General features: G+C 33.6%; 1 protein-coding gene across 1 annotated transcript in view; it reads left to right on the top strand.

The window, feature by feature from the left end:
* Positions 1 to 1989: 1989 nt before the first annotated feature.
* Positions 1990 to 13904, top strand: part of LOC129231621 (inverted formin-2-like) — a 220468-nt gene continuing 208553 nt past the window's right edge. Inside the window, exon 1 of the mRNA XM_054865990.1 lies at positions 1990 to 2129. The gene's annotated coding sequence lies outside the window, so the exon portion shown is untranslated. The remainder of the gene's footprint in view (positions 2130 to 13904) is intronic.

Genomic DNA, 13904 nt, shown 5'->3' with positions numbered 1-13904 from the left:
ATGGCCTGAATAAAAAAAAATACATAAAATATATGGGAAAACATAAAATACGGGAAATGTATAGAAAGCAAAAATCAAAAAGAAAAAATAAACTAAAGATTGTTACGATGATTGTTATGAAAGGTAAAAACTTGATATATTACGAAAAGAATATTATTGTACATACTACTTTGGCAGGGGTGCCCACCCCCCTAAGGGCAAGGGCACACCCCTGCCTAAATATCGCATCCCCCCCAAAGCAAGAGCTGTCCCCCTAACAAGTAAAAAATACCCCTCACAACAATCCCCCTAATTTCAATGGCGCAGTCTGCACCATGACCCGCCCCCCCCCCAGGTGGGCACCCCTGATTTTAGATCATTCTAGCACATTAAGTTACGAATTCGGTCGTTTAGGTTGAAAATAGTCCGTAATAATGTTGACTGTTTTTTAGTCATTGAATCCAAAGTAAATGCAGCACCTTCCATGACTGAAATTCTTAGCGATTTTTTTTCCTGGTCTTTATGATAAAGAAAATAATTTTTCACTATTTTGTACTTCCTCTTCTTCTTGTTCATCTTCATTGGCAGCCGAAAAGTTCATAAGGTCGGCTACGGATGGAGCAGTAGCATTTCTATTTTCATGGATTACCTTTCAACACAGTGGATTATGTTTAAAAAGGCACAAAAGGAAACACGCTGCTAATTTTAAAACTTTTTTTTTCTCTTTTCTTTTTTAACTGTCAAGGGAAAACGTAAAATATTCATAAATAACATACTTCCCAACCGGGTTAAATTAATATACGGAAAAACTGGACCTGATGGTAAAAAACGTAAAATGCGGGATAAACGTAAATTCGGGGGACGTAAAATCGGGGTTTCGCAGTATATACAATCAGCAAGCATGAAGATAAATTTTACCATACAACAATTTTAACAATTTTACAGAGCATTTTTTGAGGGTATTCAAAGTTATTGAATTTTTTCCGCTTTTTTGTCGTTTTGAACCACTGTACGTCGCACAGTGGGGCGAAAACGCCAAAAAGCGCTTAAAAGTGTTTTTAATCCTCTTTCGCTATTTTGTTTACACAGGCATGTTATAATGGATTTTTCTCGATTTGCTTGGGCTCAGGGTCCAAAGTTCGCAGGTTTACGCAGCTAATTCTTTTTCAGGGTCTTTCTACAGACCATTTATGGCTAATTAATATTAATTTCTAAGAAGACATAAAAGGACATTTTTTTGTAGTGTTTTGAAAAAAAAAAAACCTTTAATTCCGAAGTTTTTGGTGCTGATCAAAACCGATTTTTGGTTTGAGAATTCGATTACTCATTTTTTTTTTCGTTCTATTACTATCGTTGGACATGAGAGAAATTAAATATGCCCACCTTTAATATGGAAAAAAAAATATAGACTGCTTAAAAGCAAATTTTGTAAATTCCCGCACTCATGGTTCTTCAACTTTCTAAAGGCTCCCTTCAGCTTTGTAGCGGACGAAGGGCTCTTAAATTCCAGTTCTGATTGCCTAAGAGGTAGGCCTGTGCAAATTTATTATACCTCAGTTGGTTTAGTATAGGGAAAAAAAACATTTATAAGCGCTTTTTGGCGTTTTCGTCCCACTGTGCGTCGTGTTGTCAAAAAATATCACCTCACGTCTTACAACCGTATTAAAATCGTTTGGTGAAATAGAAGCAAACTTCCTTTTCAGGGAACCTTTCAAATCTGCCTATCAGCTAAATGAAAACTTTTTTCTTTTCTCCCTTCCCCCTCTTTTTTTTAACTTCATGTTTTGTTCTGAAGATATTTTTACTGTCTTCTACTACTTAGAACAAAGCAAATAAATTCCCAACGCAAGCATAGCTCCTAATCGTCGCATCATTAACACAAAGCGAAATATTACTTTTCCGATTTCGGAATGATCGCTCATTGGGTAAAGTTCCACCAATAAGAAAGCTGTCCGCCGCGACTAGTTTCAAAACCGTCATTCTTCAATCCAGTCTTTTCCCAACTGCTGAAAGAAGCGGTGGATGCAACACGTTTTCGACGCAACGCGTTTTCGGCGTTATTGCACGAGCTTATAATTACACCTGCAATTAAAGGCAAAAGCATTCTACATGTATCCGTTTGTTCTGGATTATATCAATCCGGTGAATTGGTGAGTAGATTATAAATTATATATTTATATATATATATATATATATATATATATATATATATATATATATATATATATATATATATATATATATATATATATATATATATATATATATATATATATATATATATATATATATATATATATATATATTGGAATCTGAGTTTTCGTATGTAATTGATTCTTCCTCCAAAGCGAGATTAAAAAATCCCCCAAATTTGAAAATAGGAGTGAATTTGAAACTGGAGGAACGTTCGGAAATTTAAGGAAAAACAAAGAAAAAAAATCCGGTAATATTGTTGGCGGAATTAATAAAAATATATAGAATTTTCTAAATATTTTAACTTTTCTGAACATATTTTTGAGATAATTGCAGAGTTTGTTTTATGACGTTCATGATGCCTGAAAAAGTGGTAATAATAATAATGAAAAATATAAAAATGAAAAACTCTTAGATTTTTTCCTTCAAAATCAAATTTTAAAATTTCTGTGAAACATTTTAAGATACATAAAGCTTATTCAGAATGTCTCTCAAATGGCTAAAAAATTCTAGAATAAAACCATATTTTAAAAATATCTTGAGACCTCTAAAATTTTTCTAAAAAATCACAATTTCACAAAAAAATTAATTAAATAAATTAAAAATAAAAATTAATAAATAAATAAAATAAAAGCTAAACAAAAGAAAAATTGAAGACCTTTTTTTAGTGTCGATGCTTCTTGAAAATAATATTTCCCCAATAATTTTCTGCAAGTAAAATTGCAAGGAAAAGATTTCGTGCAAACAAAATTTCAAAATAATAATAATAATAATAATAATAATAATAATAATAATAAATCTACTTGTTGAAATAGCCCACAAAATAGTTCAAATATCATATGATCAGAAATTATTATGGACAGTTAACTTGATAGCTCTACTAAAAACATAAGTTCAGCATCCACACATTTAAATATTTAATTATACACCTATGAGAAAAGACCGCTGCATGCGTTTTAGTTTTCCGCTACAAAGTCGCTCATTTTATGTCATATTTAAAGGTTAGTATAATTTTCAGTTAGGATAGTTATAATCAAAACTTTTATTGCTTGAAACTGTTAAAATGCAAAAAAAAAAAAAAAAAAGTCAAAATATATTTCCTCAAAAACCCTAATAATTCCTGGATGTGAACAAGGTTTTCTCTAACTTTTGGAACACTATTTATATTTCAGACTTCTTTAAAACGGAAGTTCTGGATTTTGGATACTAATTTAAAACTAAAGAGCAGCAAAAAAAAAAAAAAAAAAGGCATCCCCGTTTCTAATTTCTATTGCTGATAAAGTTATTGGTATGATTTTTCCACTGATAAAAACTGCTGTGTTACTGATAAGAATTTCTAAAATTTTACTTTTGTTACGAATAAAGAACTAATGGTTTCTACTGCATTTCTTTTTAATAAGCGAATTTTTTTGCAAGCAAATCACTTTTGCAGTTTTAAGGTCGAACTCGCTAACTAAGCAGGCGGGATATCTTCAGAACAAATTAATTAGATTAACCAGTGAACAAACACGACAATTTTGTAATGAATGACCATGTGATACTTTTTGTTCAAATCAGGGCTTAATTTGCATGGGGTCTCAGCTCCTGCACTTCTTTTCAGTGCTATGAGAATTTTCTCATAATTGGCGAGATTCAGCCTATTTACTCATTGAAGTAGGTTCTGGAGATTATAGGTCTCTCACCTTTTCAAATAGTTAAAGTCTGGATTAAACAAACTCTCACAAAGGTTTCTTTTTTTTTTTCTGTTTTTTTTTTATTCTCTACTTTCTACTAATCTTTATTTTCATTACCTCATTTTTCACACATTTGAACTTAAAAGAGAAAAAAACCGCCACAAAAATAGTGGATGAAGCCGTGAACCAAAAATTAATTACCTCTGTGAAAGTATTAGTAAGAAAAGGGGATCATCCTTTGAAATGGTGACATAAATTATAGTTTTGCGGTGATATTCGTGCGAAAAAGAAAATAGTAATTCGATTTTTTGAAAATGATGAAGAGCAGCTTAATTATATTTTAATTTTGTGATTTTTGGAGGCGAAGGGAAGAAACTACTTGGAACGAAGTTAGATAATTGTAAGTGATGGAAGTAGGAGAAAGGTAGATCAGTCAAAAGAGATCACGGTAAAGCTTTGATGATTTGTAATTATTTTCTGATTTGCCTTTATTTATTTATTCATTTATTTATTTTCTTTTTTTTTGAAAGTAGAATTAAATATTTATCTTTTACATATCAAATGCTTTTTCTTTTTTTGCAAAGATGAAATTTAACTATTTTGGAGCATGGTGCTCCGAAGGTGGCCCATATGTTGAAATCAATTTTAAGTGTGACAATAAAGCACCGAAAAACGGTTTTCACTTCAAAGAAAAAAATTTACAAAAGGTAATTCTTCGATCCTGTGGTTTCATAGCTAAACTTATCCGTACAAATGCTTAAAAAGTGATAGCAGAACAATGTGTGACGTCGTAAAGTAAAATATATTTTTTTGATGCAGTGCAGCGCCAAATATAACGTTGTTACATGAGTTTGCTTTTTTTTTGTTGGTGTCGACCTTGGGAATATGCTTGGTCACCATTTTCACGACATAAAATTATTAATATGTAAAACTTATTTAAGTGAAGGTGAATGTGGTTAAAGAGAAAGTAACAAAAACTCGCAATTCTAAGAATTTAAACTCATATAAATAAAATATATTCCTTGCCTAAAAAACAGTAGTGCTTCTTCACAACGAAATCACTGCCCTCAATGGCGATCAATCAAGGGGATCACTTCGAATTCAACAATTTGCGCTGCAAATACTTGAGGTACAATGCAGCACCGCCGATTAGTGATTAAAAAAAAAAATACAATGATTTCTACTTTTGGGGGTGGTCTACCTTAAGAAAAGCAAATTACGTAACAAAGACTTGACATCATCGCTCGATGATTCTTATTTCATCTAAGCGAAATTTGTTATTGTTTTCCAGAAACCAATTTCTGAATGCGTGCATAGGACGCTTTCATGGTTGTTTTTGGATTTTAGACAGTTTTAGTTATGGTACACAGGTTTATGAGTTTAAAGAAAAGAAAAAAAAAAGAAAGAAAGAAAAAAAAAAGAAAGTTGCACGAAAAACAAATAAATAAATAAATAAATAAATAAATAAAAGTTAAAAAAGGTGTTTAGGCTTGAGGACGCAAGGGTGCATAGGCGGGAGGGCTCATTGATCCGCGGCCCCATGGGCCGGTGGGAGAGTCCGCCCCTGCATGCAGGTCAGCTGCGCGGGCCGTTGGTTGGGTTTCACTGCATTAGGCTCCCCACGGTCCACAGGTAGCTACTGCACCCAAAAAATTTGGAGTTAAAAGAAATGAAGGGGTTAGGGGTGGCGACCCTAATGTTTTTTTTTCTTGTAAAAATGGACTACATTATTGGATTTTAACATTACTAATAAAAAAGACCTCTAAAAATATGGAACATAGCCTCAAAAATGAAGATTGATAGCCACCGTAAACTCCCCTTTCCAATTCTAAGTTCCATTCTTACGAAATAACATGAGAAAAGTTCATTTATTTGTGAATTTAGTTTATATTTTCGTGAAGCAAATCACCCCCCCCCCTTCCTGTATAGAACCTTTATTCAATCGATCAGTAATAAAATCCTTTACTTTTTGAAGTGAAGGAGTGGTTGTCTCCCCGAACGAGCCATGGCCCATAAGTAGAAAATAGACCAATTAAAAGAGAAAAATAAAACACATAGAGAGAGAGAAAAAAACTGTTTTCCGAGAAAATTAAATGGACTGATAAAGTAAATAGGTCCGTTCATTATATATTTGTCTGTAAAATAAATCGGGGGGAGAAAACACACGTGGGAACAGTTGAAGTTAAAAGGAATGCAAATGCGAACTTATCTTTAATTAAAACGACGGTCAATAAATCCTCATACTCGTCTCGAACTTTTCACCTCCAACTGACATATTTGAAAATTTTCATTCAAATTCATGAATGCCATTTATTTACTCTGAAATAATAATATATTGTCTCCCCAAAATCGCCGAGGCGCAATTAAAATGAAATGGCCTCTCGATCGTCGCTTTCGCTCAAAGGACCTACTTTAATCTGAGCGATTCTTTTAAAATCTCAAAAATGATAACTTCAACTGCCAACTAAAAATAACTCATTAGGTTACGGCGTGTATAATAAACAGTTTCAGAAACTTGTCCAAACCCATAGAGTAAAGAAATTACTTTACTCTGCGTCCAAACCCGATTCTCACCCTGCTTTCTGATCCGGCTCGTTTCCAAGGCACGACCTCGACTTCAAAGTTGCGTTACAGATGGAGAGAAAACGTGCCCGTTTTTTAATTGATAGTATGCGTTTTTGTCTCTTTTTCGTCTTTTTTTCCCTCGGAGAAGTTTCCGAGAAACGTGAAATGTTTAAATGAGCCTGCTTTGAGGGCTTAAGTTCGTTAGTTTATGCAATCGATGATGAAATTAATTAGGTTGATGATTCTTGACTTAACAAACTGACAAGACGCATGCACAAAAGACGTTCCTTAAAATTTGTACGATTTTTATATTAAAAATATATATATGCATTCAAAGCGTTTATGGCTAGACTTCAACGTCAGAATTAAACATTTATATTTTTGTTATAAAACGAAATTGATCGGTAGGAGTTATCAACCGGATAAATTATGACCGGTAGGGATTATTATATAACGGCTCTCTTGCACCTAAGTTTGCGATTTCAAATTCAGCAGAAAATCGGCGGTTGCTATGTGGTGTGTGTACACGGTAGAGCCGCTATATAGATATTGTCCAACCACGGATTGCATGGAATTTTCAAATGTCCAGATAAGACGAACCTATGGTGAATAAGGGGGGAAAGTAAAAATTTGATGCCCGTATTCCGCTCATTTGAATAAGACTCTGCTTCTACATAAGCTGACATCGGTAAAAAAAATAATAGATTCGTCCACTTCCGGCCGTAAAACGGATGTTTGTCTTTCCATACAATCCGTGGTCAAACAGTAGGCCGACGCATCACCTTAAGTTGAGCAATTTTGGATCGGATTTTTCATTGTTGCGCTGCTAGGGTTACCACAGCAAAGTTTCGGGTTTTGCCAAATTAGCCAAAAATAATTCTTTATTTAATAAACAAATCATCTGCCGTTAATAATCGTTCCCAGTGAGAAATCACCAAAAGTGATAACTTACCAGAAAAGAAAACCACTCAAACACGCGCTCCGATCCAAAATGGCTGAACTTAAGCTGATGCGTTGCGTAGGTTCGTATATATAGGGGCCTTAGTCCATGGCAGTGGTTGGAAGTAGCGCGCTACAAGTATGCGATGCTACTGTAGTAGCTACATTTTTAGTGGTGTAGTGCACTACTTTTTATAAAATGTAGTGTAGTGAGTAGTTCGAAAAAAAAATATTAGTTTGTAGCGATTTCTGGAAACTACTTTTAAATAAACTTAAAAAAAAAAAAAGAATCGAGGTTCAAACGAATTTGACTGGTGTAAATTTTACACAAGTACATCAGCGGATGCAATGAGAAATAAGACTCATAAAAATACGAGCTGACCTCAGGCATATCATTTTGACACCATACGTTCTATCTGTTTGACGCCATTCGTTTGTTTGCCATCGTAATTTTCACATTCGTCAATATTTATATTGAACACAGCCGAAATCGACTTAAAAAGAAAAGTATATGAATAAGCAATAATTGCCAATTTAGTAACTCCTTTGTTTTTTCTTTCTACCGAGAATGTCCCGTGGATGAACGTTTTAGATTTCAAAGAGATTATTGTTCCAAGACTGCAAAAGCCCTTATTCTTCGCGAAAAGGAAGATATCGGTGATTTCACGAGTTGAAAATTTCGTGAATTTTATATGAACAGACGAAAGTTGAAAAACAGAAATATTTCACGACGCTTACATTTTCGGGCCCTTAAAAATCGCGAAAATAAGTGCTTTTACAGTATTTACCAAATAAAGTAAATGTTACAGAAAAGGATGGTATTGAACTGCCCTGGCCAGCTTACAATAAATACGAGTATTACAGTGTTATATAAGGATATTTTTGAAAAAAAAAAAAAAAAAAAAAACAGATAATTCTTGGTAATATTCCACGTTCAGATGAGCTTACTTTTCAATCTAAACCTTTTTTCTTTCAATCCTCTTACGGTCTTTGTGTGTATTAGGGTGTCTCCCAAAAATCGCAAGTTGGTTTTTTCAAGTCGCACACCCTCTTATATTTTTCCTTTTACATCAAAACAATTGTAAAAAAAATATCATATAATTTGAACAAGGGCAAGCAGTGCCGACTTCCGTTTGAAAGTGTGAACTAGCACTTGTAATGCTAAGCCAAAAAAAAAAAACTTTTTTAGAAACTCGAAATTTCTGTTGATAAAACGTTGCCCCTACACCCACATGTACCACAAAAACATTCATTCAAATTAAAAAAACATTTAGGTACCCCACGCTTGGCCTAAAATTTATAACTTTCTTCAAAAAATTGATATTTTTCCATAAATATCTTTAAAATTGTAAGGAAATTTTACGAAATTATCAAGTTGAAAAGTATAAACAGGTAATTAGAAATTTCTGCACTCCTGAAATGTTTAAATCTCCCACGTAGTGCACAAAAATATAGGTTTTTTTCAAGATTAAGTTAAATTTTTCATTTTAAATATATATTATTTTTTATTATTCATTTGCAAATAGTGATCTGAAAATGTGTTCGCTAATAATGTTTGAACTTGATAGTTTACTTAAATTTATACGTAGTTTTTAAAAGATAAATTTTAAAAAAAATCAATTTTTAGAAGAAAATTATAAATTTTAGCTCAATTGTGGGATATTTAAATGTTTTTTAATTTGAATAAAAGTTTTTGTGGTACATGTGGGTTATAGGGGCAACGCTTTATTAACAGAAATTTCGAGTTTCTAAAAAAAGATTTTTTTTTTTTTTTTTCGATTTGGCCTAGCATACAAATGCTGGTTTACACTTTCGAACGCAAGCCGGCACGAGTTGCCGTTGTTCAAATTATATGAAACTTTTTTTTAACCACTGTTTTGACATGAGAGGAAAAATGTAAGAGGGTAGCTACTTGAGAAATCGACTTCCATTTTTGTGGGACACTCTAGTACGTGTAATCTTTATTTACTTTTTCTTTTTAAGTAACGAAGTAGCGACTACATTTCAAAAGTAATTTGTAGTTGTTATATTAAAAAAAAATAGTTGTAGTTTCGCTACAAAAAAAAAAAAAAAAAAGTTTTTCCAACCAGTTGTCCATGATCGTATGGTTATGCAATTGTTAAGATTTCTTGACAATCGTTTTGAGCTGGATGCTCTCAACTAAATGAAATTCCTTGTGCAATTCCCATCGGACGAATTCAAGTGCCTCCATTTGGGAGTCGGTCAAATTTCTTGCTGTTTCATCGGACACCACTATTGACATCTGCTGATAATGGTGTCACATTAAACAAGAAGTTCCGTACAGAACTAAACGAGCCTACTTTCCCGTATACCACCATTGAATTACGAAAAAAAAAAACTAATGAAGAAGTACCACTTTTTTAACGATGCAGCTAATATATTTGCTTCCATTAAAAAAAAAAAAAAAAATCTTCATTCGCTTTCAGAAAGAAAAAAATAAGATTTCAAAATAGAAAGCTCATCAAAATAAATACATTTAATCAAAAAAAAAAGTCTGCTAAGCTCTTTCTTGCGTGTAAAAATAAAGCATGTTAGATTTAATTGAAAAAAAAAAAAAACACACACACACACACACACACAAAATATATACATAATTGCTTTGTTTTTTTAAAACTATTATTTTTGTGAGGTATCAACAGAGTTAGTTAATTTACTTTGAACTGTCTTATTGTCTCTTTCTGTTGTATACTTTACGAGGAATAATGATCCGAAAAGCATCGTCTTCTGGATCTCTTACTTCGAAAAAGTTTAAAAGTTTTTCTGCATATCAAGAATCTTTGAGTGCGTCGAGTGTTGTGCAGCATCAAATACTTCATATTAGTCATTATCGTCGCAGCTTTTATTAATTTTTTTCATCCACATTATCTTGAATTTGTGCTACAATTATAGTCGGAAGTATATATCTCTGATTTGATAAAATTGACGTCAATAAATGCATAATTTTCGAATGCTCCTCTACTAGGGGTGCCCCTCCCCTAAATCACGAAGACCCCCCCCCCCCCAAAAAAAAGAAAGCACGAGCCCCCTCCCTTAAAAGTGAAAAATTTAAAATTTATGTTTTTGTTTATAAAACCAAATTTACCGGTATTGGTTATTAACCGGTATATAGGGGTTATTGCCCAGATAAATTATGACCAGTAGGGGTTATTATATAACGGCCCTCTACAGCCAAGTTTGCAGTTTCAACCCCCCCCCCCAAAAAAAAAAAAATCAATGGCGCAGTTTGCGCCATGACCGCCCTCCCTAGGTGAGCACCCCTGCCTCAACTGCACATTTTTTTTTTTTTTTTGAAAGGGAGAGGGGCATCATCACTTGTTCTACGAATTGATAAATCATCATTAACATTCGGTTGACTTCAGAGTATTACATATTTTTTTTTAAAGGGGTATGCTAAGCTGGTAGTCAGTGGAAATTTTATGAATCACAAAAATATTGATCGCTTTAAGCGGAGTATGCTCGTTAAAAGTGAGTTGTACAGTAAACTCCCGATTATCCACGGAATAGGGTAGCAAGGAAAACACTGATAAGCGAATTCGCGGATAACCTGCAAATTAGGTAAAAACGATGATAGTGTATGCAAATAGTGCTTAAAAAATCAATAGCACACGCAAATTAAATATGTAGTTAAAACGATACCAGTGTATGTAGAAGCTAGAAAAGCATCACTCATTATTGCAAATGGATTACCCACGTACGTGAGCAAAGCGTGCAAGCAGATTAACGACAACAGATCAATCTAGGTTGCACTAAGTATGCAAAAAGTTAGGAGAAAGGATTTTTTTTCAAGACTGATCCGGTCACTCGTTAATGCACGTAATTAGGGTAGAAGTAAAAATCAGTAAGTGGAGAAGATGTAAAGCAATAAGTAGCGTCAATTCAATAATCAGGTTTCAACTAGTCAGGTTTCAGTGACCTTAAAAGGTTTAATGTCATTGGAAGGGAGGGAGAAGAAATCAGTAGAAATGTCTAAAAATAAATTTTGCACCTGTTAAGCAAAAATGTGTGCGTTTACCTACATACAGTTAATCATCTAAGATTTTTTTTTTTTTTGAAGGTGTGAAAGGCCGCGGATAATCCGCTACTTTTATAAGCCGCCAGCGGACAATCGGGAGTTTACTGCACTCCCCGTAGACTTACTATTGCACAAGCCATTTTTTTTTTTTTTACTTCCTCGTTAAATTCGGGTTTTCGTTAAATCAGAGCTCGTTATAAGCAAGTTCGACTGTATAGGATTGCCGTCTTGTATCTTTCTTCGAAAGAAATTCAAGGTCTCTGTTTCGCGCTATGAGGAAGCAAATGAGCAGAGCACACACGTTCTCGAATTGTGAATGACGATCAGGAAGTGAAAGACATGGGGAGACAATCATCTTCCTGCTCATTAGCTCTTCTCTCTAATTGCCACCAGGATGATTAGGTACTGCGATCGTGCAATGATTAGCAAATAGTTCGATCACATTCACAATCACGCTTTGCTTTAAAATAAATAAAGTCAATGCATCCACCATCACTCACATGGGCCTTATTATTGCGGCCACCCAAAGTATTTCCCACATGGGGCCCGCTGATACCGCACTTCCAATTATCCGGTTTGCTGGTAGTCCGGGCAGTTTGAAAATCACCACATGATTCAGTTTTGAGACTTTTCTATTTATTTAAAATAATGTTGGAATGAAAAAAAAAGGAATTTATTTCTGAAATATTTTAGGGGGTGGAGAGGATGAACAGCTTTATTCGGAAGGGAGATGGCTCAACTATTACATTCATGGAAAGTTTACTCATTATAAATTTTATTTAGATCATTATCCTTTCATAATTCGTGTTTTCAGATTTTAAGTGTAAATATGAACATTAAATCTCGGATATTCACCACTGTCAAGTTCATTTACCCAGCCAAAACAATAGGGGACCACAGTAGTTAAAAGGGGTGCTTTTTGACGCAATTTTTCAATTCAAAATTTGTAAATGCTGGCAGCTCGGAGATATCTGAATCGGAATCCAACAACAGCATCTTCATTCCTGTTAGAATTTACGTTCAGGCGAAGGGGGGGGGGGGGGATCTGTTTTGTACATAAAATATTGTACTAGGATTGGCATTATAGCTTAAAATAAATGGTATTGCACCGTAAACATCTGCATCCGTCCGTTCAACAATAAAGTTTTGAAAACAATAATGATAGTGCGTACAAGACAAATTGTAGTTTCGAAAAGGAAAATCATTACCTGATGAATTTATTTAGCAGCGACATTTATAGACCTATAAAATGTAATCTTTCCCCCCTGGGCTGTGGAATCGGAGACGCAGTCGTGGAGTCGGACTGATTTCGGAATAAAAAAAAAGAATACAGAGTCGCGAGAGTCAAAGGCTTTAAAACTCCTAGAGTCGGAGTCTGTCATTTTCCCTCTGAATCCGCAACTCTGCCAGTGCTGCTCAGTCGGAGTCGTGGTGTCGGATTGATTATGGCGTAATGAGGTCAGAGTCGGAGTAGAAGGCTCTAAAACTCCTGGTTTCAGAGTCGGTCATTTTCTTTCCGACTCCGCAGTCTTTTTCTCGCCAAAACAAAAAGAGAAAGCGAAAGAAAGAAAGAAAAGCGAGAGAAAAAAAGTAAAAATGAAAATTCTAACTTTCATAAATGAAATAAATATACAGCAGAAAAGATACAACACAAGCTACTTCTACCACCTATTCATCGAATTTTTCTTTGTGTCCCGATCATTCCTTGTTAAGACAGTCAACAGATTTAAAAAAAAAACAGTCATAATAATAATAATAATAGTAATACTAATAATAATAACAATAAACAGCAGTAGTAGTAGTAGTAGTAGTAATAATAATAGTAATAATAACAATAGTAATAATAATAATAGTAATAGTAATAGTAATAATAATAATATTATTAATAGTAATAATAATAATAACAATAATAATATTATTAATAGTAATAATAATAATAATAAATAACAATAATAATTGTAATAATAATACTAATTAATAACAATAATAATTGCAATAATAATAAAGAGAAAGAAAAGCTGTGTATTGCAATGTTTTAACTTTGCATAATTTTGTGTAGGTGCACGTCGAAAAAGCGTGCTTTTCCCACACCGCAAGGAGTTGAAGATTACACATGTCTGCAACCAAAAAACTGCATAGGAAAACTGCTGTTTCATATAGATTTTTACTCACTGAAACTGAAAAATATAAAAAATTTCCATCACGTCAATTTTTTTTTTGCAAAACTCACATAATTATATACTCATATTTCATTATTTCATCGGAAAAGAGCCTCAAAGTAGTCTTGCTGCATGATGGAAATACATTTGAATCACATCATATGGGACACTTGGTACATTTGGGAGAAAACTATGACGATGTGGCACTGATTCTCGAGAAAATCAAATATCAAAAACATCAACGGGTGGTTTGTAGAGACTTCAAAATACTAACTACGTTGTTGAGCCTGCAGGAGGTTATACAAAACATCCCTACTTCTTATGCTTGTGGGACGTTCGAGCCAGACATCTCCATTAGACAAA

Source organism: Uloborus diversus, chromosome 1 (genome assembly GCF_026930045.1).
Source record: "Uloborus diversus isolate 005 chromosome 1, Udiv.v.3.1, whole genome shotgun sequence".
Taxonomy (NCBI): Eukaryota; Metazoa; Arthropoda; class Arachnida; order Araneae; family Uloboridae; genus Uloborus; species Uloborus diversus.
Note: the sequence above shows the minus strand (reverse complement) of the source record. Positions and strands in the feature narration are given on the sequence as shown.